The 13974-nt window shown below is 35.5% G+C and overlaps 1 protein-coding gene and 1 pseudogene across 10 annotated transcripts in view; one reads left to right on the top strand and one right to left on the bottom strand.

The window, feature by feature from the left end:
• The window catches only part of LOC101434570 (small ribosomal subunit protein uS3-like), a 37631-nt pseudogene extending 25781 nt beyond the window's left edge, over window positions 1–11850 (top strand).
• OXR1 (oxidation resistance 1) overlaps window positions 1–13974 on the bottom strand; it is a 531828-nt gene that overhangs the window by 486520 nt on the left and 31334 nt on the right. The window lies entirely within an intron of this gene.

Below are 13974 nucleotides of genomic sequence, written 5' to 3'. Positions count from 1 at the left end.
AATAATTTATCTAGTAATTGATGGAGTAGGGCTTAAAAAATCTAAATCCCTTTCCTCTTAGTACCTCTCCAAAAAATGTCAAGTAATAAAGTTTACAAAAACCAGACAAAATATCTGAGAAAATATACTTTCATGTACTTAAAATAAATTGCTTAGAAATATATCTTGAATGTCATCTCACCTTAACAGTTAAGGGATATTTACTCTCCGATAACTAACATTAAAACCAATCATCCCAGAGAGACTTCTGAAAGTGTCTATAATTGTATCTTCCAATTACCATTACCTTTTAAAAAACTCAGTAATATCCCATTATTGCCACATATTTTAGGATTCCTTTTATCTGACCAGACTCAAAAACCAATTACTAGTATATATCCCAACTTATATTTGTGGGGCAGTAGTTAGGTCCTTGTGTGAAATCAAGGACTTCACACTAGAATGAGCTAGGTTTGAATTACTACTTCCTTCATCAATTACTATGCATGGGACCCTGAACCAGTCACTAAGCTTCTTAAGCCAAATCACCATGGGTAGATGTGAGCATTAAATGACATCATTTTCATAAAGCTCTTCGCACCCTCTCTGGCACAGAGTAAGCCCAGTTGATTTGTCCCATAAATATTTTAAATGTTAATAAAGTACATAGCCTATAAGGGGAATTCAAATTCTCAGTGCATTTAACTTCAGCTTAGGAAGTGAGCAAACTGTGCTCACTATTATATATAGAAGTAATTAAATTTAATTTTAGACTTGGACATATTATATTCAGCTCCTTCACTAATTAACATATCAAATATGTCTTCCCTTTAGAATTGGAGAACTGGTGAAAATTACATGGTGGTCCATCATCATATCTACCTTTTAGAGGTCACACCTAGATCAATAATGTCAAGAACTTCATTCTGAAATGAGTAAGAAACACCTAGGAAGGTGTTTCCCAGAATTTGTTCCATAGATACTGACCCCATAATATACACTCTTATAGGAAAAAGGACGCCCTGCAATTTTGGATTCAAATAAAATATACCCTTTTGGTTATACATGACGATTAGTGCTCTGTGGTGACCCGCAGTATGGAAGCCTGTTTAAATTTGTTTGATTCAAAATTTTCCAAATTTGTATGATCATGGAATTTTATTCTCCACATAACACCTATTCAAACAAGTTCTGTGGAAACCTAGTTTAGGATTCAACAATCCTCCTTTGAATCTCTGTTGGAAGGATGACAAAAAAAAACACTCTTCTTTAATTTCTAGTAAAAAATACTTCTATTATTGATCTCCTCTCTAGTTTTCAGAAAAATTCTGCTATAGAGGAATGGAGGTACATGCTAAATTTTCAAGTAATTCAGTGTTGAGAGCTACAGGATGAGAATAGCATATGGCAGTGAGTCTTACACTTCCTACCTTCATGAACTGTTTCACTTCCAAAAAAGCTTTATGTTTCTTTTCATTTGGCAATGGAGTCCTGCCACAGAAATAACATATCTCTTGGCTATGACAGAGCTGGAAGAATCCATTTTATCTTAACAAGAGAGATTAAAAAAAACACAAAGTACATGGCACTGGGGATTCTTCCTCATCACAGAACAGTAACATGTGTATTGAAGTTGATAACTATGCTTGTTAAAAGGGAAAAAAAATGCTTCCACCATAAAATATGGTAGCAGCTTAATGGTCACCAATTTAGAAAAATATTAAATTCAAAGCAACCACATAAAAATCATATGACCATGGAAAATAGTGTACCTCATTTGCATGTTTTTAAAATCTATTGCAAGACAGAATATGATGTACCCTACGTAGGTTGTTTTCCAATGGATTTAAAACAATTAAAATAACTTTCTGAAAAAATCTATGTACTAAGAGAATTTTAAAATTCCAAGTGAGGAGTGAGTATAGCTCAATGGTTGAGCATCTGCTTCCCACATACAAGATCCTGGGTTCAATCCCTGAGGCCTCCTTAAATTAAAAAAAAAAAATTCCAAGAATGAACCTATAGTTTCAACAGCATTATATAAGGGAATGGCACATCTTCACCAACCTCCAAGACAATTATGATATTAGCAACTACGTCTCAACAAGAGAGTCTATCCTCCTGAAATGACACTTCACACAGCATTAGAACTACTTGGAACATTAGGACAAAACATACAAATGGATACTGAAGAAAAATATCAAGTTTTTCTACGCGCTCCCTAAATCTCATTTTGCAGAGTGGTCACTGATGTGCCGTATGATCACATGTTTCTAACAACCCTTTTCTAAATAAGATAATCCCCCCACACTACTTTCTCTGCAGTTAGAAGAACTAGCTTTCCCAACAGCAGTCCTTATCATGGGGTTATCTTAGCCTGCTTACCTGGCCTACCCAGATGAAACACCAAACTCAGAAGATGTGGGTACCTCTTATTAACAACATCTGAAAAGTTAACTTTAAAAGCTGGACCTCTTTATAGAGTCCTTAGACTAGTTAGCTGAAATGGAATTCATATTATATAACTGATTATATTGGCTGTTGGGTTCATTTAAGCTTTATAAATAGATTTAAAGAAACTAATATTTTTAAATTTTGATTCTTCACAAGTAACACCATAAGATTTAGTTCTTCTGAGGGCATTAATCTGAGCACTCAAGCATGTGTATGACAGCAACCTAATTACTGAGGGAGCTTGGATGAATATCCAATATGATAGTCATCTTCCAGTATGGCCCACAGTAGTTCTTGCCTCCTGATACTTGCATTCCTGTGTGCCCTCTCCCATAATGAAAAAGGCTGGCTGATCTCTGTAACTCATTAAATGCTCTGGAAATGAAAGAGTTTGGCATCTGAGATGAGGTCATAGAAGACATTGTGGCTCGTGCCTTGTTTTCTTGGCTTGCTCACTCTGATAGGAGCGAGGCACCATGTCATGAGGATATTCTAGCATGGAGAGTCCAGACAGGGCAAAACTAAGGCCTCCTGACAACAACTAGCTCCATGTGAATGAAGCATCTTGGAAGCAGCTTCAAGTCAAGCCTTCAGATAACTGAAGCCCTACCTGACAAACTAACACAATCTCAGGAGAAACTTCCAAGCCAAAGTTATACAGCTAAGCTGCTCCTAAATCCTTGATCCACAGATTCTATATGAAATGATTAATATTTATTGTATCTTTAAACTATTAAGTTGTAGGATAATTTATTGCACAGCAGTGGATAACTAGCACCTTCAATCCACACAGCTCTATAACTTCTGATTTGTCGTATAAGTATGTTTAAGAAGTATATGCTTTAGTGGTGGACACTAAACAAGTACAATCTTTTAAAGAACTTGGGGCATCTCTCTCAAATGTAAAGGGTTCACTGTGCTAGGAATTACAAGAAAAAAATAAGTATAAGTTCCATAAGTGCAGAAAAAAATTTTTTTGGTTTTACTTTGTACTTTATACCCCAATGCCTAGAACAGTGCTTAGATCACATTAGATACTTAATAGGTACCAGATAAATGAATGTATGCAAAATTGAGAGAATGTCACCTATATAAGATTCATCAAGCACAAACGTACTTTGCTTTGGAATATTTTCTGTTATTATAGAAAAGGGTCTATGACAGAAAAAAAGAATATTTGCTCTGCCAGGTCTGTTTGGAAGACATTTCTTCCACTACTCCAAAAGCTTTTCTATGTCTGTTATCTATTTTTCCCCTAAATGGCCCTACACTGAAATTGAAGCTGGTCCTAGGCTAAGCTGAGATTGAGGTCTGCAATTATCTTAATGCATTCAGAGTGGAGTTCGGTAAAATTTACAGTTATTTACCGCTATTCAGAAGCAAAAGAAGGTACAGCAGGAGATGAACACCTAAGATAGACATAGTACAAGAATATACTGCAAAGCTATGAAATCCAATCTTCAAAACTTAAAATACTTGATTCCCAGTTAAATACGTTAGCCTCTTCGTTATCCCATGACTACATGCAAGTGATACTAAGTGGTTACAATAGGCATAAAAAAGAACAATGAGAATAGGAAGACAATGGGAAGGGGAGAGAAAGAGAGAGAGAGTTTGAGAATACAAACCTGCAAGTGGGCATTCACAAGAATGCTGTAAAGTAGAACAATAGGGATAATTTAACTTTACACAGCAGAAAAAGCTGAAAAATTAATGCCAAAATGGGGTGGGGAGGAACAACAGTCAGGAAACAAGCAACTTCACTTAACAGAACTCAGGAAATGGGAGGAATACAGGGCACTTGGATCTCTAAAGGTAGCAGAGTAGGTTGAGATGAAAAGGATGGTTGGTAAAATGTCTAAAATGCAGGTAGGCCCTTAGACTTACTCCTTTAGCTTAAGCAACCAAACAGTTTTGCCTCCTCCACTGGGGCTAAAGAATGGCGGTCCAGTGTCCTAAAAGATTAAACCAGAGTACTGTGGGCGTAGAAGACCCCAGACAGAGCCAGGAGCTGGGGTGTCATAAAGAAAAGAGGGAATGAGTAAATACCTAGTGGGTGTCTATGTACTGAAGAATGATCCTCCTTTCCCACTACTCACTCCAACTATTCTGCCTTACTGAGCTCTAAGAATTCCAGCAGCTAAGTAGAAAGGAATTCAGAATATTCCTCTCCGAGGAAATTGACAAATACAGGACAAAATACCTATAAATACTGATAGTTTGAGATACCCAAATAAAATGAATTGATTATAGTACTGTAAAGCTGAACACTCAGAGATCTACTCCTGAATACCAGGTATCCTATCAGATTTTAAGTGCCTCATTTTCAAATATAAATGATCAATCAAACAGGACAAAAGGGAAAATATAGAGGACAGAAGAAAATTTTGAAAAAATTATAATCAATAAGACAGGCAAACATGAAACAAGAACATGAATTATAAAAAAGATAGTGAAAATTAAAAATAAGAACAGAAATAATACATTCAATAAAGCAGCATAAGATAAAGTTGAAGAAATATCACATAAAATGGAACAAGAATGAGGAAAAAAGATTAAAATTAGAGAGGAATAATAAGCACATTAGAAGATCCATTAAGTTCATCCAACATCAATATAACAGAAACTTCAGAAATGTAAAACAGAAAACTGAGGGAATTATTAAATGTTCAAAAAATACACTAGAATTAAAGTACATGAGTTTCCAAACTGAAAGGGTCCACTAAGGATTTCAAATAATGAATAAAAACTGATCCAATTTAAGGCACAGCAATGTAAAATTGCAGAACACTAAGGACGAAGAGAATGTCTTAAAAAGTTCCATCAAGAAAATAATACAACAGTTTAAAAAATCGGACCATAAATGAAATATTAGGCAGCAGAGATAGCATCGGACTTCTCAACAATAACCAAAAACAAGGAAATAATGGAGAAATGCCTTCAAAATTCAGAAGGAAAATTATTTCAAGCCTATAGCTCTATTCCTAGTCAAACTATCAGTCAAATGTAAAATGAGAATAAAGACATATTGAGATCAATGTAAAATTGCAGAATTGTCTCTCTATTTCTATAGGCTTTCTCTGAAAGCTAAAAAAGAATGTGCCTGGCTAAAATGAGCGGGCAAACTAGGAAAAGGGAAGGCATAAGGTCCAGAAGAGAGGATATCCAAGACAAGAGAGACACAATGAGAATTTTCAGGATGTTAGTCAAAGGAAATTATACTTTAGACCTGTGAGAGAGAATTTCAGTACAACTAATTCAGAAAAAACAGGATAGATAGATATACAACAGCTGTAAGAGAGATATCTCTAGGAATGCAAAAATAACAAAAAACATGACAGACTACATGATTTGAACGTTATTATGAGGTAGTTTAAGTTTCTAATCAAGAGTTCAGGAATGAAATTTTTTTAAAAAAAGACAGGGAGAGCACATGCCAATTATAACTCCAGGAGAAACAAGACATTGTTTTTGAAAAAATTAAATGCAATCATGTTATCAACTATGAATAATACTTTCATAATCATGAAGTCAGCACGATGTATTAATTTAGCTGAAAAACTGATATAATCAAATTGAAAAGATAAAGGAATAGAAACAAATTCTAAAACTTACTCTTATATCCATAGAGGAATTCAGAGGACAATATGCAAAGCAGAAACAGAAAGAAATAAAAATATTTAGAAACATGGAGGGAAATTTGGGGGAAAGCAGCTATAAATTCTCAAAGTGGTTGTACAAAAGAATAAATAATAGGGATGTCTGGAGGAGAGGGAAAGAGTAGTGCCACATTTTGTTATAAATCTGTAAAACCTTAAAACTAAGTACATATAATTTGACTAAAAAACAAAATTTACATTTTGACACTCAATCAAGAAGACAAACAAAAGAAGACACATGGGAAGAAAGAAGCACCATAGATACCAGAGGAGAAAACTTTGTCAGCTTTGATCCCGTGGCCCCGGGAAGAGAGAAACACAAGAAAATGTAAATAAATGGAACTTCATCTACGTCAAATCTTTTGTGCATCAAAGGACTTCATCATGAAAATAAAAAGACAATCTGCAGAATAGGAGGAAATATTTGGAAACCACATATCCAATAAGGGTTTAATATTCAGAATATATAAAGAAATCTGACAACTCAGCAAAACAAAAAGATAAACAACCCAATTAAAAATAGGCAAAAGACATGAATAGACATTTCTCAAAAGAAGATATACAAGTGGCCTATAAGCACATAAAGTGATGCTCAACATCATTAGCCATTAGGGAAATGCAAATCAAACCATAATGAGATACCATTGCACACACCCACTAGAACAGTTCATATGCAAAAAATTGTAAGTAAGTGCTGGAGAGGCTGTGGAGAAATATGAATACTGCCCAGCCACTGAGGAAAACAATTGGGTGGTTTCTCAAAAAGTTATATATAGAATTACCATATAACCTGGTAATCCCTCTTCTAAGTACTTACCAGAAAAAAAAATTCTGAAAGCATGGACCCAGATATTTGCACCCCAATGATCACAGTGGCATTATTCACAATTGCCAAAAGATGGAAGCAAAGCAAGTGCTCATCAACTGATGAATGAATAAACAAAATGTGATATATATTAATACATAAAATAGAATATTTTTTTAAGATTTATTTTTATTTATTCCCCTATCCTTCCGTCCCACCCCACCCCCAGTTGTCTGTTCTCTGTGTCCATTCGTTGTGTGTTCTTCTGTGTCTGCTTGTATTCTTGTCAGTGGCACCAGGATTCTGTGTCTTTTTTTTGTGTGTCATCTTGCTGCGTCAGCTCTCCATGCATACAGCGCCACTCCTGGGCAAGCTGGACTTTCTTTTGCGTGGAACGGCTCTCCTTACAGGGTACAATCTTTGCATGTGGGGCTCCCTTTTGCGGGGAACACCCCTGCATGGCATGGCACTCCTTGTGCACATAAGCACTGCACGTGGTCCAGATCATCACACAGGTCAGGAGGCCCTGGGTTTGAACCTTGGACCTCCCATGTGGTAGGTGGACACTCTATCTGTTGAGCCAAGTCTGCTTCCCACAATAGAATATTATTCAGCTGAAAATAGGAATGAGGTTCTGATAACATATGACAACATAGATGAACTTTGAAGACATTTTGTGGAATAAAATAAATCAGACACAAAAGGACAAATACTACATGACTCACTATATGAAATAATTTGAAAAAGAAAATTCATATTCAGAAACTAGAAAACAAGTTACCAGGGGGCAAGGTAAGGGTACGGGATGCAAAATTAATGCATAAGCTGTATATTTTCTATTTGGGCTGATGAAAAAGTTTTAGTAATGGATGGTGGTAATGGTAGCACAACATTATGAATTAACAGCACTGAATTACATATTTGAATGTGGATAGAAGGTGATATTTTAAGTTGTATATATGGTATAGAATGAAATTTTTTTAAAAGTCATCAGACTATACAACACAAACTGTGAACCATATTTTATGGACTATAGGTATTAATAATAGCACAATTATAATATATTCCTTCATCAATTTTAACAGATACCAGTAATTTTAACAGATAACAGTAATGCAAAATGGTAAAAACAGGAAATATTGGGGGGGGCAGTATATGACAACTTTGTATTTTCTGCAAGATTTTTCTGTAAGCCTACAACTTTTCTTTAAAAAAATAAAGAGCAGCAGCCATAGCAGAAGGTAATAGATGGGTTTTGGCGGAATGTTTGAAAGTAAAAATGAATACCAGAAGTTATTTGTAGCACAATTATCCACACAGCTAAACAAGTCATTAAATGTTATTTTAATATAATGTTTCTCAAGTAAACGTAAATATATCAAAGATCATTTTTACTGTAATGAGAAAGGAACTATTAGAAAAGTCATGAAAAGAATTCATCTATCTCCTAAATTAGTTTAAATGCATTTAATAGGAGTATTTCCCTTAACCAGTGCTGTTAACACTTAAAAGTATATTTGCTAAATCTAACTCTCTGAAATAAAGTGGAAACTAATAGGTACTTTCATCCTGATTGGGTTCATGCTGGAATACACATACACTTTTTTTCATTATCATTTTATATTATATACTTTAGAAATTAAGGGAAAATTATAAGATAAAACAAAAAGGAGAATAGAATATAGAGAATATTTTTTTCTATACCATAGTTTCACAGGCCATTTCTATATCATAGTAAATCCTTATCATTTGAAAGTAAAATCACAGAATCTCTCCATCTAGTTTTTATTGTTTTGCTTAAAAATATTATACTACTTAACTGGTATATAGCAAAAGGTATTTTAGTATAGTTTATTATACTTTCCTCTCAATCAAAAATAAGAAAAATCAATTTACACTAGACATGTTTCAACTTATATATTAGCTGACATGCTAGCTACTGTGAACTGCCTTGTGATCATACCTGACAATTGATCTCAATTTACAATGAAACTGAAATTCCCTTATATTAGAGGTAGAAACTGCCAAGAGAGTTTTCCCTCAAAAAATTATTAGATTTGGGCTGTCCAATAAGGTAGTTACTAGTTGCACATGGCTATCTAGCACTTGAAGGATGGTTAGGGCAATGAAGAAGGTGAATTTTTAAATTTAATTAAGATATACTATAAATGTAAAACACACTGGATTTTAGGGACTGAATATGAAAAAAATAATGCTTAACATTTCATTAATTATTTTATATTCCTTACAAGTTGGAATGATATATTTGGACACATTAGGCTAAATGAAATATATTAAAAACAATTTCAGGGAAGTGGACTTGGCCCAGTGGATAGGGCGTTGGTCTACCACACGGGAGGTCCACGGTTCAAACCCTGGGGCTCCTTGACCCGTGAGGAGCTAGCCCATGCGCAGTGCTGATACGCACAAGGAGTGCCGTGCCACGCAGGGGTGTCCCCCACGTAGGGGAGCCCCACGCGCAAGGAGTGCGGCCTGTAAGAAGAGCCTCCCAGTGGGAAAGAAAGTGCTGCCTGCCAGGAGTGGCACCGCCCACACGGAGAGCTGATGAAGCAAGATGACGCAACAAAAAGAGACACTTCCTGTGCACGCTGACAACAGCAGAAAGCAGAAAAAAGGAGGAACATGGAGCAAATGGACACAGAGAACAGAAAACTGGGGTGGGGGAGAAATAAATAAAATAAATCTTAAAATAAAGATTCACCTTTTCTTTTTACTTTCTAAAGTGTTGCTACTAGAAAATTTTAAATTACATATGTGGCTCAAATTACATTTCTATTGGGTAGCTCTGTTTTAATTCCTTTAAAACCAAATCAAATAAACAAAACACATATGGTTCTGATAAATTATAGAAGTTATAATTCATTTTACTTTCTTCAAGTTAAAATGCATCATGATCATGTCCCAACATTTTTTGAGACTAACGGGTTTGTTTCTATTAATTTATTGGTCATAATTCTAAGTTTAGACTTTATACAACAGGAGAGACAGAATTTTTTTAACACTTATCCAAGAAAATAAGAAAATGTTTCTTCAACCAAAGACCTACAATGTAAAATGGGATGGAACTGCTTACTTTTAAAATAAAATACATGAAATATTAAGGAATGGGAAGTGATGAGTCAAGATTTTAGTTAAGCACAGAAGTTCAGTTATCGCTTGGAGAGCAGAAAGATTAAATTTTGGCACAGTAACAAACTAAATTATAGGATTTGCTTAAAAACAATTCAAATTTAATTTTTTTAGAATGGACTTACTAACATTCTACTATGGAACTATTGTGATTAGTAATGGAAGAAATTGTAGCTTTGATTTGGAGAAAGTAGCCACGGTAGCTGCTGAGGGTAGGGAGAGGGAAGAAGAGCTATGATGTGGGGGCAATTGCAGGACTTGGAGTTGTCCTGGGTGGTACTGCAGGTACAGATGCTGGACATTATATGTCCTGCCATAGCTCACTGGGTGGACTGGGGAAGAATATAAACTACAATGTAAACCATTATCCATGTGGTGCAGCAGTGCTCCAAAATGTATTCACCAAATACAATGACTGTCCCATGATGATGAAAGAGGTTGTTGATGTGGGAGGAGTGGGGTGAGTGGAGTGGGGGTATATAGGGATCTCATATTTTTTTAATGTAACAATTTTTTAAAAATAGAGAAAAATAAAATAAAATAATTCAAATTTAATCAGGATTTCAATCACTAGTCAGAATATTTGATTGGATTAATTTTCCTACAAGAGTAATTAAAAAATGTATAGTGTTATAGACAAATTATTTTATTTAATAAAATATACAGAAATTTTTAAATAGTGATTTTATTATCATAGATTAATTACACAGCTAAGAAGAGAGAACTGATCAATGGTATTTTTTCTTCAGTACTTTCCTATTTTATTTCTTTCAACATACTTGACAAATCAGTAGCGGATATTACAATTTTGGAAGGTGAATCACATACTCAAATACATTTACCTGACAGGCATAGGAAGGAAAGCTACAGCTACCCCAATTAAAAGTATTTAGGGGAAGAGGACAGGTCTTAAAAGGGCTAACCTGGGGTCGCACGTGTCCATGTCACCCTGCAGTATGCCTGCAACCCATGTTGGGTTGTGTACTTGACTCATTTCTAATTTTCTTGTTAATAAATTCTTTACTCCCTTGCCTCCCATATACATATATATTATATATATATATTTAATTATAATTAAAAATTATAAATAAGTATAAATACTTGTGTTTTTGAGCAAATGAACCATAAATGCTAAAAATGCAAACAGTAACTTTGTATCCTGGTTTTTAATTAGTTGGGAGCTAGCTACTCTGGAATTGAGGTTCAATTTATGCCAACCAGGACAGAAATCATTATTCGGACCATCCGGATGCAGAATGTTCTCTGTGAGAAAGGTCGGTGGATCCGGAAATTGACTGCTGTAGTTCCGAAGAGTTTGGCTTCTGAGGGCAGTGTAGAGCTTGACGCTGACAAGGTGGCCACAAGAGGTCTATGTGCCATTGCGCAGGCAGAGTCTCTGTGTCACAATCCTTAGAACGGCTCACTGTGAGGAGGGCCTGCTAGGGTGTGCTGTGGTTCGTCATGGAGAGTGGGGCCAGGCTGCCATGTCAGGCTGTCGGAAATTCCACAGGTAGAGGGCTACATCCGTAAGGTTCATGAGTGGCCTGATAATCGGCAGTGGGCACGCACTTAACTACTATGTTCTTAACGACATGTACCATGTGCTGCTCAGACAGGGAATGCTGGGCATCAAAGTGAAGACGATGCTGCCCCGGGACCCAAGTGGTAAGACTGGTCCTAAGAAGCCCCTGCCTGACCATCGTAGAACCAAAAGATGAGATCCTACCCACTACTTCCGTCTCAGAAGAGAAGGGTGGGAAGCCAGAGCCACTCACCACCCCCCAACCATTTTCGACTGCATAAAATGGTTTCCTTGGCAGCTGACCTGGAGCCTTGATAATGCTCTATAAAGACCTTTAATAAAACTTTTTAAAAAGGAAAAAAAAAATTTTTTAATGTATTACAAGCATGAAATTAGGATACTACTCATAATCAACAGTGTCTTTTTTCATGAAATTTGGCAACAAGAGCATCATAACAGATTCAGATGCAGATTTGTTCAATCCAAACCCCCTTGTTCCTCTATATGATTGAATTAAAATTGTTAGTTGGGCCCAAACCCTGAGTTAAACACTTGACTGTATTCCCAGTCCCTGTAAATTTTTTTAAAGCCTGGATACATTTTTAAAAATATTTCCTATTTATTAAGCACTACAATTGATCAATCAAAAAAATAAAAATAAACTCATACTAAATTTTAAATGGATACTGTATATAGCATGAAAAGTCACTCTCAACTCACAAATTAATTGTATGATAACTTTCTAGGTAATGAAATGGATACATATGCATAGCTAAAATATAAAGTGATTGTAAAATTTATTTTTAAAATGCCCTGTGTAAAAGGCATCATGTCTTTAAATGCTTTGGCTCCAGTTACATGTTCATTATTCTTACCTTGGGGTGATTTTACAGTCATGCCAAAATGAACACTATACTGAAAGTCAAGAATCCCAGATTATAGCCCCAGCTGTTACATGATCTTGGTTTTATTACTGCATGTTTTTGGACCTAAAATTGTATCACTTTACTACATAAGGCTTTAGGTCACTTTGAAATATTTCAGTTGTAAATCCAACCTATCCATCCTCTAACCCAGATATAGAGAAGAAAAAGAGGGGTGGAGAGAAATAATGTAATTGTCTAACATGCAGAGACACCCTGGAAGACAGTTGTACAAGAGATTCTTCCTCCACAGAGAAGAGCAAAGCATCAACATATTGTTCCCAACTTGAATTCAATTGAACCTCTTTAAAAGATGATGCCAGAAATGTTCTTTCTCAATATATGTACCACTGCATTTCATGAAAGGATAACTGAACCAATGATGGTTTTCCTGGCAGGTTACATTTTGATCTGTCTCTGAAATTCCTGTATAGTACAGTCCTTATGCTGCACCTGAGTCACTAAATGTCTTGGGGTGAATCTTTGTGGCACATCATGTTGTAAATGACTCAGTTTGTCTAATTAATTCATCATTCTAAACACATCAACTGAGAGAGCTATGCATAACAGAGAGAATTGTATATGTTGAACAGAATTATGGAAATCCATATGAGAAATTTAGAGGAAAGAAATCTTATCAGGTACTCACTGGAGCTAGCCCATTCCACCACGACTGAATACGCCGTAAACAAAGAGGCTTAAATAGAAATATCACATAGACATGGAAAGGGGTAAGATTAAGGGCCCAAATAATCTAAGATCATGGATGAAAAGAATCCACATGGTTGAGTCTGGAACACGACTCAAATAATATGAGTGAATAAAAGGAAGAGGTCAGGCTCCACTGTAATGTGGCCAGAGAGAACAGTCAGAGGTTCAGGAAAGCTGGTCTTTCCAGATAGGTACAATGAATTTTACCAAGTAATTCTACAATTTCTCTTAATCCATCTATCTGGTCTTATCTCCAACCATGCTTTTTCCAAACTCTATACACCAACAATTTAAAGAATTACTTACATTTATCAAATAAACTGTACATTTATGAAACAGGTTTGCATTCTTCCCCCTGTATCTCTGCTTTGGTTTACGGTGATTCCTCTGTACAGAAAGCATCTACCCCACTTCTTCCTTGATTTCTGACAAAATCCTATTCATTCGCCTTAAAACAGGTCAGATTTCATCTCATAGTGCCACATAACTATGCTTTTTTTTTAATTAAAGAAAATTGTTTACCTCCAGGGCTTATGTGACTTGGAAACTTCTGAATAAGTCATAAGGTGTCTGAAAGCACATGGTAGGGTGCCCAGCACAGAGTAGGTTCTCAATAGATATGTTATTGAAAAAATATCAAGTGAATTTTATAATATAGAAATAGTGATCCAAAGTCACTAATGTGTCATTAATAGAATGACTAAGTAAAGTTAAAGTCACAAAGCAAGGTTCTATTATCTATCACCACTACTGCCTAGGGGTATATGGAAG

This window comes from Dasypus novemcinctus, chromosome 14, assembly GCF_030445035.2.
Source record: "Dasypus novemcinctus isolate mDasNov1 chromosome 14, mDasNov1.1.hap2, whole genome shotgun sequence".
NCBI classification, from domain to species: domain Eukaryota; kingdom Metazoa; phylum Chordata; class Mammalia; order Cingulata; family Dasypodidae; genus Dasypus; species Dasypus novemcinctus.
Note: the sequence above shows the minus strand (reverse complement) of the source record. Positions and strands in the feature narration are given on the sequence as shown.